The sequence below is a fragment of the Symphalangus syndactylus genome, chromosome 4 (assembly GCF_028878055.3).
Source record: "Symphalangus syndactylus isolate Jambi chromosome 4, NHGRI_mSymSyn1-v2.1_pri, whole genome shotgun sequence".
NCBI classification, from domain to species: domain Eukaryota; kingdom Metazoa; phylum Chordata; class Mammalia; order Primates; family Hylobatidae; genus Symphalangus; species Symphalangus syndactylus.
In genome coordinates, this window is record NC_072426.2 from 124,823,835 (window position 1) to 124,842,378 (window position 18,544).

At 40.6% G+C, this 18,544-nt stretch overlaps 1 protein-coding gene across 4 annotated transcripts in view; it reads left to right on the forward strand.

Moving 5' to 3' along the window:
- FHIP1A (FHF complex subunit HOOK interacting protein 1A) overlaps positions 1 to 18,544 on the forward strand; it is a 270,913-nt gene that overhangs the window by 109,388 nt on the left and 142,981 nt on the right. For 3 of the 4 annotated variants that reach the window (XM_055276115.2, XM_063638267.1, XM_063638268.1), the window contains exon 3: positions 12,504 to 12,581. The exons of the other annotated variant lie outside the window; for it this stretch is intronic. The gene's annotated coding sequence lies outside the window, so the exon portion shown is untranslated. The remainder of the gene's footprint in view (positions 1 to 12,503; positions 12,582 to 18,544) is intronic. 4 annotated transcript variants of the gene reach the window in all.

Genomic DNA, 18,544 nt, shown 5'->3' on the forward strand with positions numbered 1-18,544 from the left:
TAGCATGAAGGGTTGTTGAATTTTGTCAAAGGCCTTTTCTGCATCTATTGAGATAATCATGTGGTTTTTGTCTTTGGTTCTGTTTATATGCTGGATTACATTAATTGATTTGCGTATGTTGAACCAGCCTTGCATCCCAGGGATGAAGCCCACTTGATCATGGTGGATAAGCTTTTTGATGTGCTGCTGGATTCGGTTTGCCAGTATTTTATTGAGGATTTTTGCATCAATGTTCATCAAGGATATTGGTCTGAAATTCTCTTTTTTGGTTATGTCTCTGCCAGGTTTTGGTATCAGGACGATGCTGGCTTCGTAAAATGTGTTAGGGAGGATTCCCTCTTTTTCTATCGATTGGAATAGTTTCAGAAGGAATGGTACCAGTTCCTCCTTGTACCTCTGGTAGAATTCAGCTGTGAATCCATCAGGTCCTGGACTCTTTTTGGTTGGTAAGCTATTGATTATTGCCACAATTTCAGAACCTGTTATTGGTCTATTCAGAGATTCAACTTCTTCCTGGTTTAGTCTTGGGAGGGTGTATTTGTCGAGGAATTTATCCATTTCTTCTAGATTTTCTAGTTTATTTGCATAGAGGTGTTTGTAGTATTCTCTGATGGTAGATTGTATTTCTGTGGGATCGGTGGTGATATCCCCTTTTTCGTTTTTTATTGCATCTATTTGATTCTTCTCTCTTTTCTTCTTTATTAGTCTTGCTAGCGGTCCATCAATTTTGTTGATCTTTTCAAAAAACCAGCTCCTGGATTCATTAATTTTTTGAAGGGTTTTTTGTGTCTCTATCTCCTTTAGTTCTGCTCTGATTTTTGTTATTTCTAGCCTTCTGCTAGCTTCTGAATGTGTTTGCTCTTGCTTTTCTAGTTCTTTTAATTGTGATGTTAGGGTGTCAATTTTGGATCTTTCCTGCTTTCTCTTGTGGGCATTTAGTGCTATAAATTTCCCTCTACACACTGCTTTGAATGTGTCCCAGAGATTCTGGTATGTTGTGTCTTTGTTCTCGTTGGTTTCAAAGAACATCTTTATTTCTGCCTTCATTTCATTATGAATCCAATAGTCATTCAGGAGCAGGTTGTTCAGTTTCCATGTAGTTGAGCGGTTTTGAGTGAGTTTCTTAATCCTGAGTTCTAGTTTGATTGCACTGTGGTCTGAGAGACAGTTTGTTATAATTTCTGTTCTTTTACATTTGCTGAGGAGAGCTTTACTTCCAACTATGTGGTCAATTTTGGAATAGGTGTGGTGTGGTGCTGAAAAAAATGTATATTCTGTTGACTTGGGGTGGAGAGTTCTGTAGATGTCTATTAGGTCCACTTTATGTAGAGCTGAGTTCAATTCCTGGATATCCTTGTTAACTTTCTGTCTCGTTGATCTGTCTAATGCTGACAGTGGGGTGTTAAAATCTCCCATTATTATTGTATGGGAGTTTAAGTCCCTTTGTAGGTCACTGAGGACTTGCTTTATGAATCTGGGTGCTCCTGTGTTGGGTGCATATATATTTAGGATAGTTAGCTCTTCTTGTTGGATTGATCCCTTTACCATTAGGTAATGGCCTTCTTTGTCTCTTTTGATCTTTGTTGGTTTAAAGTCTATTTTATCAGAGACTAGGATTGCAACCCCTGCCTTTTTTTGTTTTCCAGTTGCTTGATAGATCTTCCTCCATCCCTTTATTTTGAGTCTATGTGTGTCTCTGCATGTGAGATGGGTTTCCTGAATACAGCACACTGATGGGTCCTGACTCCTTATCCAGTTTGCCAGTCTGTGTCTTTTGATTGGAGCATTTAGCCCATTTACATTTAATATTGTTATGTGTGAATCTGATCCTGTCATTATGATGTTAGTTGGTTATTTTGCTCATTAGATGCTATAGTTTCTTCCTAGCCTTGATGGTCTTTACAGTTTGGCATGTTTTTGCAGTGGCTGGTACCGGTTGTTCCTTTCCATGTTTAGTGCTTCCTTCAGGAGCTCTTTTAGGGCAGGCCTGGTGGTGACAAAATCACTCAGCGTTTGCTTGTCTGTAAAGTATTTTATTTCTCCTTCACTTATGAAGCTTAGTTTGGCGGGATAGGAAATTCTGGGTTGAAAATTCTTTTCTTTAAGAATGTTGAATATCGGCCCCCACTCTCTTCTGGCTTGTAGAGTTTCTGCTGAGAGATCAGCTGTTAGTCTGATGGGCTTCCCTTTGTGGGTAACCCGACCTTTCTCTCTGGCTGCCCTTAACATTTTTTCCTTCATTTCAACTTTGGTGAATCTGACAATTATGTGTCTTGGAGTTGCCCTTCTCGAGGAGTATCTTTGTGGCGTTCTCTGTATTTCCTGAATCTGAATGCTGGCCTGCCTTGCTAGATTGGGGAAGTTCTCCTGGATAATATCTTGCAGAGTGTTTTCCAACTTGGTTCCATTCTCCCCATCATTTTCAGGTACACCAATCAGACGTAGGTTTGGTCTTTTCACATAGTCCCAAATTTCTTGGAGGCTTTGTTCATTTCTTTTTATTCTTTTTTCTCTAAACTTTCCTTCTCTCTTCATTTCATTCATTTCATCTTCTATCAGCGATACCCTTTCTTCCAGTTGATCGCATCTGCTACTGAGGCTTCTGCAATCTTCGCGTAGTTCTCGAAACTTGGCTTTCAGCTCCATCAGCTCCTTGAAGCCCTTCTCTCCATTGGTTATTCTAGTTATCCATTCTTCTAATTTTTTTTCAAAGTTTTTAACTTCTTTGCTATTGTTTTGAATTTCCTCTCGTAGCTCAGAGTAGTTTGATCGTCTGAAGCCTTCTTCTCTCAACTCATCAAAGTCATCCTCCATCCAGCTTTGTTCCGTTGCTGGTGAGGAACTGCGTTCCTTTGGAGGAGGAGAGGTGCTCTGTTTTTTAGTTTCCAGTTTTTTTGCTCTGTTTTTTCCCCATCTTTGTGGTTTTATCTACTTTTTGTCTTTGATGATGGTGATGTACAGATGGATATTTGGTGTGGATGTCCTTTCTGTTTGTTAGTTTTCCGTCTACCAGACAGGACCCTCAGCTGCAGGTCTGTTGGAGTTTACTAGAGGTCCACTCCAGACCCTGTTTGGCTGGGTGTCAGCAGCGGTGGCTGCAGAACAGCGGATTTTCGTGAGACCACAAATTCAGCTGTCTGATAGTTCCTCTGAAAGTTTTGTCTCAGAGGAGTACCCGGTTGAATGAGGTGTCAGTCTGTCCCTACTGGGGGGATGCCTCCCAGTTAGGCTGCTCAGGGGTGAGGGACCCACTTTAGGAGGCAGTCTGTCCGTTCTCAGATCTCCAGCTGCGTGCTGGGAGAACCACTACTCTCTTCAAAGCTGTCAGTCAGACAGGGACATTTAAGTCTGTGGAGGTTCTTGGTGGGTTTTTGTTTGTCTGTGTCCTGCCCCCAGAGGTGGAGCCTACAGAGGCAGGCAGGCCTCCTTGAGCTGTGGTGGGCTCCACCCAGTTCGAGCTTCCTGGCTGCTTTGTTTACCTAAGCAAGCCTGGGCAATGGTGGGCGCCCCTCCCCCAGCCTGGCTGCCGCCTTGCAGCTTGATCTCAGACTGCTGTGCTAGCAATCAGCGAGACTCCGTGGGCTTAGGACCCTCTGAGCCAGGTGCGGGACACAATCTCCTAGTGTGCCGTTTTCCAGGCCCGTTGGAAAAGCGCAGTATTAGGATGGGACTGACCCGATATTCCAGGTGCCGTCTGTTTCCCCTTTCTTTGACTAGGAAAGGGAACTCCCTGACCCCTTGCGCTTCCCGAGTGAGGCAATGCCTCGCCCTGCTTCAGCTCGCGCACAGTGCGCTTCACCAACTGTCCTGCACCCACTGTTAGGCACTCCCTAGTGAGATGAAACCGGTACCTCAAGCAGAAATGCAGAAATCACCAGTCTTCTGTGTCGCTGGGGCTGGGAGCTGGAGACCGGAGCTGTTCCTAATCCGCCATCTTGGCTCCACCCCACTTCTGTTGTTTAATCTTGAGTGCAAATGGTAGAAATAACTTATAAACAAAATTCAAGACAAATATGTACAAGTATAACATTACTTTTAGCTTTACATAATATATTCTAATTTTTAGTTCAGTGACAAATGAGAGTACCTACTATTAACAAGAAGGTAGAATGAGTACTGTGACCAGCAGCCATGAAGTCCTCGCCAGCTGGCAGAAGAAAATTCACTTTGCTTCTAAATGTCATTCATGGATTGTTACTGTTATACTGGCAACTAAAATTATTAGAGTAGAGAAGTATAAAGAACAGAAACTTCAAAAAGACTTTCTTAGAACTTAGTGTTCTCCATGGGTTCCGTAATATATTGTAAACATGTATTTGCATGCATGTCGCATGATTGAAAATGGGAGTCAGATATTTGACCAGTTGTTTAAAGGTACTCACTCAATTACGGAAACAGAACAGTGGTCATAACTCATGTCCTATGTATTGTCAGATGTGAGAGGTTATCTGTCTTGAGCTTTTTAATATGGTAATCAGAAAGACATTTAGTTGTGTAAATGATCCCTGAGGTGCATGTTTTTATTTTATGTGTGTATAAATAAAATTATACCACCACATGAAGTGTTTGTAAATGATTAGCTTCTTTATGTGACAATTTATCCACTTAGAGGAGCAATTTGTGGTATATAGGCCATCCTAGATTTTATTTTAATTGTTTGTGATTCTTTTCTTGGGGAAGGTGGATTTTAAGGGAGGAACAGTCATTTTGGATGAATATTTAATAATTTTTTTCATATTCTTGTCCATATGAACAGTGAAATAATTGTATATCATAACCTTTTAAGAGGTTTTCTTGCATTTACCATAATAACAATTAATATCTGTGATGGAAGGACTACTGTACTGGAAAACTACACTTTTCATAAATTATTTAGTCGTCTCTGTGGTCTAATCAGGGTCTGATAGCTGTAGCTTGTAGGAAGCCAGATCTTGGTAAAGCACAAAGACCAAGGACTATACCTAGAACAGTATCATAGGAACCTTGTATAAGAATGGGTTATTCAGACTGTTATATCTGCCTTCTAATTTGTCGGTAAATCAGAGGCTTCCTTTCTGGGTATGTCAGTTTGTATGTATGTATGTATCTATGTATGTATGTATGTATGTATGTATTTATTTTTTGAAGACAGGGTCTTGCTCTGTCACACAGACTGGAGTGCAGTGGCATGATCACAGCTCACTGCTGCCTTGGCCTCCCAGGTTCAAGTGATCCTCCCACCTCAGCCTCCCAAGGAGCTGGGACCACACACATGTGCCACCATGCCCGGCTAATTTTTAAAATTTTTTGTGGAGATGGGGTCTCCCCATGTTGCCCAGTCTGGTCTCAAACTCCTAGGCTCAAGGGACCTTCCCACTTTGACCTCCCAAAGTGCTGGGATTACAGGTGTGAGCTACCATGCCTGGCTGATGTTGGTTATTTTTAGCGAAATAAAAACTCTTATCTGTCTGAAACTTTCACTATCACACTATGATCTATTATAAATCAATAAGAATCTTTAGGTGGACTGTCCCCTTTTTCTCTCTTTCCTCCATGAAAGAACACAATGAAGTGAGTAAAAAAGCCGTTTATTTGCCCTTCCTTCTAGCCACAGTGCTGATTCCAGCCTTCAGTGCTGATCCAGTTTCTGGATCACCGTGGATACAGGGTATGGGGGCCACTCTAACCGACTTTAATCCCTACCTGGATTCAGCTCATGAAATAGAATTGTTTGTTTTAGTTGTATTGGCTTTAAAGTTTTGTGTAGTGAATTGCCAGAGTCCTGGACTGAACTCAATCTCTGGTTAATTCTTGATGAAATGATTTCTCCTTTCTCACAAAACCAAATGGACATCCTCAGTTGTTCTCTGTTCAGGAATCTCCCTGTGGAAAGTCGGTGGAGGTTTAACCAGGTTGGGAGAGAGGACAGTCACTGCTGGCTGCTGCCTACTGTGAATTCCCTTCAGTATCCAATTTTTCACTTCCCTGCCTATTCTTCTAATGAGAAATAACCCAGAAGTGGAACAGAAGAAAAACAAAACCCAAAACCATCAAACAAGCTTAAGACAAATTTTGTCCTTTGGCTTTCCAGTCTTCTCATCTAATCATATTATTTTCAGCAACTTTTGATAACATGTTAGTTGTATAAAATCAATTTGTGTGTCTTTTTTCTTTCATTCTTTCTTCCTTTTTTCACAATAACAGCTTGGGAGAGTGAATGCTAATGCAGTTCTAAAGTGGAAGCTTAAAACTAAGAACAGTTTGTTCTCCTTCCATCCCTTTACGCAGTGATCTTTAACATCACTGTCAAGGAGAGTGTGTTTGGTTTTGTGATCAATTTAGCTGTCAGGGGTTTGTGATTTTCTGAGAGCTGACTCTTGCTGCTAATGAACATGATCATTTATACACTGTCACTGTAGTATAGGCATGTTAAATAATTGATCAGGCCTTGGCAGGTAGAGAATGGCAAATGCAGTCCCTTTGTTGCTATGGTAATATGTTTGGTTAGGGGGGCTGTTTGTCATTTGGACCACATGGATCTGGCACATGTGACATAATTGCCTGTGGTTGAGGCGGTTGCAGGAGAAAATCAACTTAAGAAGAGGTGGCATTTTGAAGTAAATTAATATATATTTCAGGGGTTTTTTTGGGCTTAACATTGTGGAGTGACTTATTCTTTATTAAAAGGCTCATTCTCAGCTAATGGTAAGCATAGAGAATGAGTCAAGTGACAGATTTGTTTACTTGCTGACACAGTGGGATTTGTTCATTTATTGTATAAAATGGTTATTGTGTGAAGTTTACATTCCTCCCTCTATTATCCCGTGGAGGGCTCCCCTTAAGTGAAATTGATGCTGTATTTATTAGGGATCCTGAAGGGAAAGGACAACATACTCTCTTTTGTTCTCTGTTTTTTTTTTTTTTTTAGCAATCATAAGTTTTTAAAGGTAGGGGCTATGTTTTTGTATTCTTTCAACAAATATTTATTTGTTGCCAGGTGCTCTTAGGGGTTGGGAGCACAGTGTGAGCAAAGCAGATACGGTCCTTGCCCTCAGAGGTTAGATTGTGGTGGATTATGTCCATTTGTCTTTGGGTTTCTCTTTTAGCCCTATCCTTAGCCTTATCAAGAACCTTCTCAATATGTGTTTGGTAAGTGTTAGAACAGTTTCTTCCTTTCCAGTCCAGTCTCTTAATATATGTTTCTTCCAATGATTTATTAATACTATTTGTGAACCACCAACACAAAAGTAAATGAAAGCTTAATTGACATAAGCACAGCCCTTCCATTGATCCATGTTCTTCTTATCCTTCATAGTTTAGCCAAGTTCTACCTCTGCTGTGATGCCATCCAAGCCAACAGCAATGTCTTTCTGGCTATTTTTTTACCGAGTTGATGTGACATATTTTGTTCTGTTTATTAAAAATGTTATTACTGGCCAGGCACGGTGGCTCACGCCTGTAATCCCAGCGCCTTGGGAGGCCAACACAGGCGAATCACGAGGTCAGGAGATCGAGACCATCCTGGCTAACACAGTGAAACCCCATTTTCTTCTAAAAATACAAAAAATTAGCTCGGCATGGTGGCACGCGCCTGTAATCCCAGCTACTTGGGAGGCTGAGGCAGGAGAATCACTTGAACCCGGGAGGCAGAGGTTGCAGTGAGCCAAGATCGTGCCACTGCTCTCCAGCCTGGGTGACAGAGTGAGACTCTGTCTCAAAAAAAAAAAAAAAAAAAGTTATTAATCTTTCATGTGTCCTTGCCATCCCTCTTAGATGATTTGGGGCAGGAAAAAAGCTGAAATCCAGTGGTCAAACGTCGGCATCTTCATTTTATAGAGAAGTCAGGCCTGTAGAAATTAAATGATGACAGGTGAATAAAGAATCAGGACTGGTATCCAAGTGTCTAGACTCCAAGATTCCTCATCTTTACTCTTCATGGGCCATTTCTGAGAGGAGGCACCAGCAGCTGCTGTGCTCTCAACTTAAAGTGGGAGTCTTGTAGCCATGGATGGTGAACAAGAGAGCTGATGCTAGGACTGAACTAGGCATAATGGGTTACAACAGTGGTTAGATAATGCAGAACTAAAGGATGCAGCACTTTATCAGGAGTTTTAATTTGACATATGAAGCAGTTGGAAACCATTGTAGGCTTCTGAGAAGAAGCTAAACATGAGCAAATTAACACTTGAGGGAAGATGCAAGAGACACTTGCTGAGTATCAGTATGGTTGGGGCAGGGAAGACAGCAGGAAATGCCTTTGGAAAGGAAGTGTTGCGTGTTCGACATGTAGAAACTTGAGGCTCTTTGGTTTTGAACTAAGATACTATAATAAATACATGACAGAAATAGGAACCAAATTCTCAAATGGTGCGTGAGCTCCATCTCTTTTGATCAAAGGGCTTTCTGGCTCTGAATTTTGATGATTATCGTATTTTATTTTCACTTGCAGAAAGATCATTCTAGCATTGCTTACCTCTCATCCCATACTTATGTGACTCTAGCCCTGATTAAAATAGATTGAAATTAAGAGAAATCTTCTAAATTAAACAAAAGGGGAAATTTACTGAAAGAATTCTGATAGTTTATGGAACTCAGGCTCAGCTGGGCCTAAGGAAGGACTTGCATCAGGAATTAGAATGCCAGCCCAGCACCCTATTCTGTTTTCTTTCTTTCTCTCACTAAACTGGCTTTCACTCCACATGGCTACACCAGGCTGCACTATAGCTTCTGAGTTTATGTCTCAGTTATTGAAGCAACTTGAGAAACACATTTAGCATTTTCCAATTGTATTTTCAATTCCTGAGAGGAAAAATCGGATTGGCTCAGCCCATTTTTTGCCCAGCAAAGGTGGGAGGTAGAGCAGCCAGGCTCATCTAATGCCAAAATGCCAGTGCCAGATCTTATCCTTGAACTGGAAGTATTGGGGGACAGAGAAGGGGATCCTGGCAGATGCTCCCAACAAATTGAAAATCCCCACTTCAGGTTACCCAGATTTCTAAAGAGGTGTTTGCCATTTGTTGAATAACTGTTTTGAAATTTCACTGTGGCATAATGAGGAATTACATTTATTCTTTCTTTTAATCAATTTAATCATGTTAAAAACAATTTAGATCTGCAGTGTTTTCCTGAAGCTAATGTTTTGCTGCTCACCTCTGTACTTCTTAACTGCTGGAAAATTGACTTTATTATTGTTATTATTTTTATTGGTAACACAGGGGCTGAGAAGTTAAAGGTCTGCAATGCTTCAGTATAATGCTCTGATAATTAAAAGGTAAATTTCTGTGCATGAAGAAATTCTGTGAATCATAAACCATGGTTCTTTTGATTGTGTTTATACTCTTTCCAGAGAGGTTCAGAAATGAATAACCTTGAGATATTCAGACCTCGCAAGGTTTACTAGCTTCAAAGATTCTGATTTTATTTATAGGCTACAAAAAACCACTCAATGAAGTTGGTTGTGATTCACTGCTTATCACCTTGGGCTATTGCCACTCAATGCCAGGAAGGTATTGAATTTTGTACAGTGAGAGAGTAGAATAAAAACCGTGTAGCTCCAAACAGAAGCCCAAGCGTTATCGCAGGTATTTCTTATAGTTTATTGAATGGACCCAGGCCAGTGGCTTCAGATCTGTTTTTTTCTGCTTCTCCCCACCTCTGTGAGTAGTGAATACTTTGTCAATACAGCAGCTGCTTGGTTCTTTTGGTGACTGAAGGAAGAGCTAATAGGAACAATAATTTTCATGGCCAGTTGAGTAGTGGTCTGACGAAAAATAAATCTGGGTAAATTATGCCTTGGCCTGTTAAGAGTACCCCTGTTTCACTCCCAGCTTTGATTTATGCAGTAGTGCTCCTCTACTGCCTCTTTAAAATCTATGGTAAACAAATTTTCTGTTATATGCAAATTTGAGAAAGGCGCTGAAGTAGATAGCTATGAAATGTACATCAAGGGTATCTGCTGAAACCCATTGTCCATTCTGTCGAAATATAGAACTCATATATTTAAACCAGAAAACACGAAGTGGAACAAATTTTGGTTGGAAGCTAGGTAATAAAATAAATGATACATGGAAAGGGACCCCAAAGGTGCTCCAGAAAAGCTGGCATAGGATTGGAGGCCAGGCTAGGAGGAGGTGAGCATTGGGTAAGGCTTCATGTAATGGCTCCTGCAGGATTGATACCGCTTGTTATTTTGACTGTCATTTTTAAAATTATGTATTTGGATGGGGGAGCAGAGGGAAACTTTGCTTTTAGGTTTTTTCACTGTTATCGTTTGGTTTTTGTTTGGAGGGTGTTGAATAGTCTTTGTTTTTTCATTCCTTAATGAAACCTTATCTCAAGGAGAAAACCAGCAACGTTTGGCTTTGTTTCAGTCTTAAGAAGTGTTAGAGCAGTATTTCCCCCCGCTTAGCTGAGGCTACAAATTGTGGCAAAAGTATGAGAGCTTCTGGACTTTATTTGGTGTTTCACTTCATAGAACTTCTTAAAGTTATCCTATACTTATTGTAACTGGAGTGTTCTACCCTCCACCTGCCCTCTGGTTGCTTCCTCTGGTAGCCTGTCTCTGTGAGAGGCATCTTGAGCCCTTCTCAGTTAGATGGGTCATGTCATTTCTCCCTCCCAATCTGTTCAGTGAAGTCCAACAAAGCAGCTTGGTGAATGGCTTTCTGCCTCCTCATGGCCTCTTTCACAGGTGGGTGTAGGCTTCCCACCTGCTTTATCTCTGGTTGCAGAGAATAGAGATGCCCTCCTGTGACCTCAGATAGTGGGAAGCTTACTGTTAGATCCTAGGAAAAAGGAATAGCCAGGCTTCAGGAAGGGCAAGGGCTGAGGAGAGCTAGTCACCTAAGAGGCTGGAATCAAAAGGCTGAGGGATTGTGGACTGTCGTTCTGGGAGTCCGCCGTTATTGTAGCCTGCCACTCTCTGAGTTGCCCTTGTGTCTCAGGATTTACCTGCTTCGCTGCCTGCTGCCATCTAGCTTTACCTCCTAGTTCAAATCCCCAGGATAATTTGAAAGGCTGAGCTAATTCATGATTATCTCTGACATTAGAGCACATCATAGGTTAAAGGCCAGCCTAGGGATTGGTTGCTTCTAAATCAGGTTCCCATCCCTCATTCTGTCAGGTTCCATTCCCTCTGACCAGCAGGTTGATGGTGTGTGTATGTTTTGGTACAGAAAATCATTGTCTAAGGCTGCCCCCGAGCAGTGGTTGGCAACATAACCAGTACCCTTTGTGGGGGCTGTGGGCAAGGAATGCATCACAGCTGGAGTGAAGGGTACACTCATGTCCATAAGATTACAGGAGGATGGAGGTTATCCCCATTTTGAAACTGAGGAAATTGGAGCCAAAAGAGGTTAAGTACTTTGCGTAAAGTTACAGACTTAGTAGGTAGCAGAACTGTGATTTGAAGCCAGATTTATTTGAAGCCAGATTGACTTTATAGGCCATGACATGTTTTTCAATTTTGGGTTTTTCAAAGATGAGGTGGGGCCATATTGAAACTTCACAAACAGTACTGGCCCTTTCTTATTCTTGGAGAGACTGTAAGATTTCAGAACTGTTTTCCCTAGTGTCACACAACCAGAGTAGCTTCCCATGTTTTCATCTTTAGGAAAATGCCTTCTAAGAAAGATTCTGAGTTTGCATTTATTGAAAATAAGTCGTTAGAACTCAATGCTCTGGAGTCAATACTGTCCTCACTATAGTACAACTAAATTCGGGATTGGAGTAGGGGTGGTTCTTCAGTTGAGAAGTCTCCTCCTGAGTTGGAGAACACTAGAACCGAGCATTCCTGAAGTAGATCCTATGAGTCCTGCTCGTTTCCCCTCCACAGGTTCTGTACACAGGTTCTTTTCCTCCTTCAGGGTTTTATGGCTACCCTGTAGCACATGGAGGCCTGAGACCAGGGCAGTAGGTGGGCACCTGGCACATGGTAGGCATACGATACATATTGGTTGGGTAACTGGATGAAAGTGGGTACCCATGTGGCTCCACTGCCTCTCCTCAGTTAGGTACCTTCCTGATGAATCACTCTTTCCTTGTGCTACAGATTTACCATTTCTCTTTGTTCAAATTTTACCAGTCTTGGAAGAGAAGGCAAATTTTCTGTAACCTGTTTAGGGAATCTTTGGAATTCTGTTTGGGCTTCTCTAGTGGTTCAACATTCAACTTCTGTGGTTTTGACCATTTTTAATCTTGTAAATGAACTCTGGGAAAACGTTTGCAGTTGTCAACTCCTTCTCCTTCCTGCTTCCTCCCTTCTTTTGACATTGCCTCTTTGGTGGCGTTGTAGTGACAAACAAACAGTATAGATTTTGGAGCAGCCAAACAGACCTGAATTTAATTCTCTGCTCTGAAACATTCTGGCTGGGTGACCTTTGGCAAGTTACTCAGTCTCTCTGAGCTTGGGGCATGTACAAAAAAACACTTAGCATATTGCATGGCATATGGTAATGTCTCAAGAAAAGTTACATGGTGCTAATATTTTTATAATAATCAGGATAATTGCCACATTTCTTTCTCAGGGCTGTCAACGCTTCTTATTCCCAAAGGGGGGAGCTGTTAACTTTCGTCTGCAGCAACACAGTAATTACTGCAACACAGTAAGTAATGCAGCCTTAATGCATGGTCTTTTTGTTTATATTCTGTTGTCACCTTAGGGTTTGAAGCATTTCAAGTGTTTTAAAGCAAATTTTGTATGAAGATAATTATCATGCTTCTAATGTATTTGGGAGCTGAGGTATTTTAATTAATGATGTGCCGGCAACCCTTTCAAATAGGGTGAAGTGTGATTTTTAAGGCCTTCATCTGCTTGGTCATAATTAGGGACATTTGGAACGTGCAGGCATAATATCTGCTGATTTGCACACTGTCATTAAGCAATCAGGACTGAGTGACCCAGTGACTACACTTTCATTGGATCAGGTTCCAATTGTTGAGGCGGAGGGGCCTTCTGTGCTTTCTCCTCCTCTCCCCTGCCCAGTTTTTCCTATAACGTGTACTCACATTGTGTGTTCATCTAAAACAACAATACTGTGCATATTTTTTCAAGGCCTTGATTTTTGTAGAATCCCTGTACTGCATTTTCTTTTTTCTTTTTCTTTTTCTTTTTCTTTTTTTTTTTTTTTTTTTTGCCTTATGAACCAGTCTGGCCGAATCTCTGTTAGAAAGTAAAATCTTCATACGAGACAGATTGTTATGGGAGTGTTAAAGGTGATTAATAATGGAAATGAAAAAGATGAAGTTCATTCCATGAGGGAGGGAGAAGAAGAGTTCTTTGAGAACTGAAAGAGACTGTTGATTTCATATCTAAGCTCTGTAAAGAGAGGAACCATGTTTGACTTGTTCACTGTTGTCTTCCTTGTACCTAGCACTGGTCCTGGTACAGAGTAGAATTTATTGAATAAATTGATGTGCAATGCATGCCACTTACGTAAATTACATTGGTATCTATAAGGACAGAGCCTAGGTCAGAATCTGGATCTCCAGGGCCCAAAAAGAACTATATGAAGAAGAGAATGAGGTAAAGAAGGCAAGAATTTAAAAAATCAACATAAATATATAAGGAATGTAAAAGAAAGTTACAAAATAAAAAAGGTAAGTTTTGCTCAGTAGCATTTTATATGGAAGAAGTGTAGAGTATGTGGATAAGTGGCATCGCATATTTCAATGCTGCTATTTGATTATTTTTTTAAAAGCAGAAGTTGAGTAGCTACATGACAACTCTGCTATTGTTTGGTCTATATCGTTTTTTTAGTTTTGTCATTACTAAACTGGGATGATTTTCAAGCTCAGAGTCTTCATTATTTTTTCCCCTTTCCAACTTAGGTTTATAAAGTTGCTGTGTTGAATTTCATAAATCTTTTTCTTGCTAGTAACACTGATTATGTAATTTCTAGTCTATTTTCATTTGTCAGATCCTTTGTACATTAAGTGGGTCAAAAGCTAGTATCTCAAGTATCTTCATTCAACAGGATTTTGAGTTTTAAGCTAGTCCTCCAAACACATACTCTGTTGTGCAGTTTTCATGGACAAGATACTCTTTCTTTTTTTTTTGAGATGGAGTCTTGCTCTGTCATCCAGGCTGGAGTGCAGTGGCACAATCTCGGCTCACTGCAAGCTCCGCCTCCCGGGTTCATGCCATTCTCCTGCCTCAGCCTCTCCGAGTAGCTGGGACTACAGGCGCCTGCCACCACGCCTGGCTAATTTTTTGTATTTTTAGTAGAGACGGGGTTTCACCGTGGTCTCGATCTCCTGACCTCGTGATCTGCCCGCCTCGGCCCCCCAAAGTGCTGGGATTACAAGCGTGAGCCACTACGCCCGGCCTACTCTTTCTTTTTCTACCCTCATGGCCACTCTCATTACAGACATCCAGAGGTGCCACAAGAGCCTCCTGGAGGAAGATTAGTATATGCTCCTTTAGTACTAGGGCACTTTCAGACAACACAGTGAGTGCCATCCTTATGTCCTAAAGCTAGGTAAGGATTCTAACTCCTGAATCAGATCAAAGAGGAACCTGGTGGGGGGTGTTTTCTGGGATGGTGGTGGAGCCAGGGAAAGGACAGACATTTCCTGAGGAATAGGAGAACACAGATAATAGGAGAACAGATAGTAGGAGAAGACATACCGAGACTGGGAAGAAAAAGAGGTTTAATTGGACTTAGAGTTCCGTATGGCTGGGGAGGCCTTAGAATCATGGCGGGAGGCGAAAGGGACTTCTTACATGGCAGCAGCAGGAGAAAATGAAGAAGCAAAAGCAGAAACCCGTGATAAACCCACCAGATCTTGTGAGACTTATTCACTGTCACGAGAATAGCATGGGAAAGCCTGGCCCCCATGATTCAATTACCTCCCCCTGGGTCCCTCCCACAACACGTGGGAATTCTGGGAGATACAATTCAAGTTGAAGTTTGGGGGCACAGCCAAACCATATCAACCTTGTTGATGTTTTTGCAGGTGAGTGCAACACTTGACTGTCAGATAATAATTGTAGCCCTTTAGTTGTGGAGAGAGATCTGTATTAGCTACCCACTCTAGGGCTGGAGCATGTATATGAGGGAGTCAGTTTAAGGAGTGTTTTTGGTGGTATATAGGATTTATTTCCCTAGCCTGGTTGACGTGGCAAGACCGTATCTTTACAAAAATTTAAAAAAATTAGCTGAGCATGGTGGTACATGCCTGTGGTCCCAGCTACTGGGCTGGTGGTTGGGGTTGGGGGGCACCTAGGCAGGAGGATTGCTTGAGTCCAAGAGGTTGAGGCTGCAGTGAGTTGTGATTGTGCCACTACACTCTAGCCTAGGAAACAGATCGAGGCCCTGTCTCAAAACAAACAAACAAACAAACAAACAAACAAAAAAGGATATATTTCCTATTTCCTTTGGCTCATTATAACACATAATTGTGACTTCCGATTTTGTAGGCATCTAGAAAAATTAGTTTTGAAAATTTGTAGAGTATGCCTATAGATCTGTTTACCAATCCATCTGTAATTATTTATTGATCACATAACATGTGACCAGGCCTAGCCAGCCCCTGTTCAGATAGAATAGTAAAATTTGATCTATGATTTTTTAACTGTCATTCTGTTTGTGATTTAGGTTATTAGGGAAAGCGCATTTACCCTGAAATCAAGACAGATAGCCTCCGGGAGTTCTGAGTGGAAATTCATCTGTTTCCTCTGTCATTTTAGAGAAGGTGCTGCACTTGTACTTTCAGCAGTGGATTATGCACAATCAACGGTGATGAATATATGAGCATTTTTAATTAGTCTTCTTGCCCTGTGTCTAATGCAATCAGAAACCCTGTATCAGAGTAGAGATTTGTAATCAATCATTCATCATCTTCTGAGGTAGATATAAACCCATTTGCTTTTAGCCTGCAACTTAAAATATCTGCTTTAGAGAATTATTATTAACCAGGCAGATACCTGTAAATGAAGTATATTTTGAGCATGTAGACTTAAATCTCAAATTGCAGATTGCTCTGATTAAGTGTAATTGTGAGAATTAAGGTGTCTCTAGCTTTCAGTCTGTCCATAGAGAACCTACCAAAAGACAAAATAGTGTTAGATAAAGAGTATCAGACTGGCGTTAAGGAAACCTGAATTTGAGGCCCACCTTTGCAAACTCCAGTTTTCTCATCTGTAAAATGAAAAGAGGATTGAAATAGCTGCTATTTAAGTTCTCACTATGTTATGTTAAAGGTATGTTACTTATAATAGAAACACTAATAGTAAACAACATCTGGGAACCATTTAATATGTCCATGGAGGCACATGGAGCTTCTATTGTGTCACCTTTCCCCATATTGCTCCTATGAGGTAGTTACTATAAAAAGGCTACCTCTGTCCTTAGCTTGGGAGTTCTTGTTGGGGAGGCTGATCTCTGTAAGCTAAAGATTTAGAGATGTCAGATATGAATCCACAATGATTATCTAAATAAAGATCATTGAATTAAACATAGAGTTCTACAGGGATGATTTTTTGTTTATCTTAGCGGGTCTGTCAAAATTCTGCAATTAAAGTAAAATTGACAAATTATATTTTCAAATTTAACTGACAACCAAGTAATTATAGTGTGTTTATCTGCTGTTAAAATAATTTTTCCTCCAAAAGTGAAATTCTAGAGAATCCAAGAACAAGTTAATCCTCAGTGTTGATTAGCAGCATTAGTGAGCATGGAGAAAATGGATCACTAGTTATTGGAGTATAAAGCAGTACAATTTTTGAGGAGCCTGTTAACATCAAAAGCCTTCAGATATTCATACTCTTTGAGCTGATGTTTCCACTTCTGGGATTCTAATTGAAGGGCAAAATCATGGGTATGTTCAAATGCTTAGTTAAAAGAATGTTCCTAGGCTGGGCATCGTGGCTCACACCTGTAATTCCAGCACTTGGGAGGCTGAGGCAGGAGGATCTCTTGAGCCCAGGAGTTCAAGACCAGCCTGGGCAGCATAAGGAGACTGTCTCTATAAAAAGTAAAAAAATCAGCCAGGTGTGGTGGTGCACACCCGTAGTCCCAGCTATGTGGAAGGCTGAGATGGAGAGGATTGCTTGAGCCCCAGAAGTCAAGGCTGCAGTGAGCTGTGATTGTGCCACTGCACTCCAGCCTGGGCAACAGAGCAAGACCCTGTCTCAAAGGAAAAAAACAAAGAAGTTCCTTGCACAGTGTTTATGACACTGAAAACCTAAAAGCACACTAAATATGCAGCCATGAGCAGATTGGTTAAATAAACCTATTTAATGCCAAATATGTCATAAAATGGCACTCTCTGGGGACCAGCCTTTTTTCCTCCAATAATTAAAAAAATTAATCTAGTTATACTTATTAATTGTAGGAATTTAGAATATACAGATAAACAAAACTAAACACACACAATCCCACTTTCCAGAAGGAACCATTATTGACATTTCCAGTTATGTCCTTCTGGAATTTACACTATATGTACATATCTGTGTGTATATCTATGTGCATATGTGTATATATGTCCATATTTATATGTGTATTTGTAACTACACACATAGAAATATGTGTTTAGTCCTTTCTCACCTGTTTACTTACTAACAATCATTCAGACTGTACAGTTTAATGAAACATTGGGATCATACCTTATTTGGCATTTGTTAAAGTTCCCAGTGCAGGAATAGTGCCTGGCCTGTAGAAGGAATTGAATAAATATTTGTGGAACAACTGAACATATCTTGACCATCATTCCAGGTTCACTGTTTAATTCCAAAAGATTATTTTCTTGACTAGGTAGAACTTCATAGTGTGTATGTACCACATTTAGTTGTTTCTAGTCTTTAAGTATAAGCCATTGCTGAAGTAAATGCTTTTGTCCCTTAATTTTCAACACATTACAATTTGTTCATTACAGTTAATACTCTAAAAATGGAATTGTTAGATAAAAGGTTATGTGTGTTTCTCACTTTTGGTAGCATTGCCAAATGCCTTCTGGAAAGAGTGGGCCATTTTATATTCCCGGTGAAAGAATGCACTGAGTTCACACTTGAGAACATGAACTTTTTTTTCCCCCAATAAAAATGTTTATTGAGATAATTATAGATTCACATGCTGTTGTAATAATTATACAGAGAGATCCTTCCTACACTTTGCCCAGTTTCCCTCAATGGTAACATTTTACAAAACTATGGCATAATATCATAACCAGGCTATTGACATTGATACAGTTCACACATCTTCCTTAGTTTTACTTGTGCTCTTTGTGTGTGCCCGCATTACATTCTATAAAGTTTGCCATTGGTGTAGGTTTGTGTATCTACCACCAAAGTCAACATACTGAATAGTTCCAACACTATGTGGATCCCTTCTATTGCCCTCTTATAATCACACCACTTCCCTCCTGCCCTCCCTGCCCCCATCTTCTCGTACATCATCCCTAGCAACCATGAATCTATCCTCCATTTCTAAAATTTTATGGTTAAAAAATGTTATATAGGTGGAATCATACAGCATGAAACTATTTGAGATTGGCTTTTTTCGCTCAGCATAATTCCCTGGAGAGTCATTCAAGCTGTTGTTGGTATCAGTAGTTCATTACTTTTTAT